Raw genomic sequence first — 2852 nt, 5'->3', positions numbered from 1 at the left:
TTCTATGACTTCTGCGATATCCTCTAACTTTTAAGTTCCCTGATAATGGTTATGTTACTGCTTCTACTTAAGAACCTACGAAAGTTTCCTATCACCTAAGTAACTCACTTTCCTTTTTTGCAAAGTCCTGCTTACTTTGATCCCATCTTATTTTTTTTTCCCCCAGTGGTTTTGAAAAGCTTTCTTCATCCCACACAGAGGCCATGCCTATTATATTTCAGCTGTTTGACATTTAAATAACATCAGTTTTGGATTCAGACAGAACTGGCTCTGAATTCTAGATCCATCACTTGCTGTGTGGATTTTGGTAAGTTATTTGATTTCTTTCAGCTTTAGTTTTTATCATAAAATGAAGATGATGATGTGAAGAAGGAGGAAAGGGGGAGAAGAAGGTATGTATATTTGGAGATTAATAAATATCATACGGTAAATTCCTGGGACTGTGTCTAGTACTTAGTCCTGTCACCTTTATTCTATACAGATTTTTTTCCCTTCCTTCAAGACCATACTACTTAGTATCTAATTGCTTTTGAATTGTTTCATGTATTTTCATTATGTCTTTACTACTAGAATGTTATAGAATGTGGAATCTGCAGGCAGGGGCCAAAAAGTTTACTCTCTCACCTACAGCGTTTACTCTCTCACCTCTATAAAATGAGAAGGCTAGACAAAATAATCCTTTTAGCTACAAATTCTATTTTTTCAATAGGCCTGTTGTATCCCTGAGGTGGCTAGCACAATCTGACATGTATTATTGTTTAATAACTATTTGTTAACTGAATGACTAAAATCTCTTCATTATTATTTCTATAGTCCCTATTTGCAGTAGCCATATGCAATAGTATTCTGTGAAGATCAACTAGGATAATGTATATGAAATTAACTTAAAAATTTAAAGTTGTAATTATATATGTAAAACTGTAACTAAATATATATATATACTTGTGTGTGTATGTGTGTGTGTGTGTGTATATATACACACTACCACTGTATATATATCTATATATTGGTAGGAAGAGTAGTAACAGACATCCATGATGTGAAGAAATTCTAATTTATTCACTAATGTAAGGGTGAGGCTGGGTTTATGTGACACCAGGCCCAACTTATGCATGTCCAGGGTGATTCTCTGATAACAGAGAGGTCCCATGTCATTGGGAAATTATTATTTATTAGTTTTGTCTGGGTTTGGGAATAGAAGGAGAAATGAATAGACAGAACACGGAGTATTTTTAGGGCACTGAAAATACTCTGTGTGATACTATAATGATGGGTACATGTCATTACACATTTGTCCAAACCCATAAAATGTATAGTGTCAAAAGTGAACCCTAGTATATGTTACAGACTTTGGGTAATTATGATATGTCAATGTAGGTTCATCATTTGTAACAAATGTACCACTCTGGTAGGTTGTTGATAATGAGGGATGCTATATATGTCTGGGGACAGGAGGTATATAAGAAATCTCTGTACCTTCTTCTCATTTTACTGTGAACCTAAAACTGCTGTGAAAAAAATTGTCTTAAAAAAATTTCAATTCAGGTATCATTTTCTTAGAAGCCTTTTCTGACCATGCATCTCTAAGTTGGGTTAAAAACTCCTCCTTTTATTTATCAGAGTATTATATTCAATGCTCTCATCTATCATTACATACTATATTAGGATCATTTATTTTTGTGTCTGTATCTATCACTAGATTGTGAGTTCCTTGAGAAAAGGAATGTTACCTTACTCATCTTTTCTCCTCATAGTTTAGCAGAGTGCTTGGCACATAGTAATAATTCAATAAATATTCATTGAAATGAAAAGACATTCAATGGGCCTCAGTTCACTTTGTCAATTATTTGGACATTGCTTGTAAGAATATACAGCTTTTTAAACATACGAGAAGATACAATGAACTGTTTTCCAGAATTAAGTAGGACTACAGCAGGTTATCTCCTGAGTCCCAACTTCCCACTGCATCACCAACCATTCAGGGTCCCTGTTGTTGATTCCATTCTTGACTTTATTTCCAGTATCTACTCCCCTCGGCTTTTCTGGTCTTCTGTCTTGAGACCTGAAAATTGACCTTGACTTTATTCATCCATCAAACACTTACCAAAAAATATTTATTATGCCATGCACTTCCTGGCACTGTGGTTACAAGGAGACAAGGCTTCTGCCCTGGAGGAACTCATATTTAGTCAGGGAAAGCGATTTGTAAAAAAATGGTTATAAGAGACAGAGAGACAGTACAATAGAAACATCCATGGACACTTGGCATTTAGAATTCAGAGTTGTACCTTGAGAGAGCCCCTGAGAATCCATGATATAAGGATATATAATTTTAGTGAGGTAGAAAATTGAATGAAACTACCTTCAAGGTTGGTAGGCAATGAAAGTAAGTCACTTAGCCAGTAATTGAGGCCAGATGCCTAGACAGGGTGTGGATTTGGGCCTGGCATTGGGGTTCTTTATTCTTCCTTAAGCACATTGTTACACTCATTACAGATATCAAGTGATTGCTTAAAATTTTCAGGTATATTTCATCATAAAATTATATACTATTGTGGGGTTCTCAAAATTGGTGAGTTCTCAAAGACCTCAAGAAGGTGTTCTTATGAATGTGAAGGAGATATTATATATACTTAAGAATAAATTCATCAAATATATAACCTGTGCAATGAAAGCTACAAAATATTGCAGAGAGAAATTAAAGATCTAAAATAATGGTACAATAAACAATATTTATGAATCAGAAGACTCGAAGTTGTTAAGATGTCAGTTCTCCCCAAACTGACTTATTGATTCAATGCAACACAATAAAAAATTTTAAAGTCTTTTTTGTAGAAATTGACAAATTCATT

This window comes from Pteropus alecto, unplaced genomic scaffold (assembly GCF_000325575.1).
Source record: "Pteropus alecto unplaced genomic scaffold, ASM32557v1 scaffold224, whole genome shotgun sequence".
Classification (NCBI taxonomy): Eukaryota; Metazoa; Chordata; class Mammalia; order Chiroptera; family Pteropodidae; genus Pteropus; species Pteropus alecto.
The sequence above is the reverse complement of the archived record's forward strand: the minus strand, read 5'-3'. Positions refer to the sequence as shown.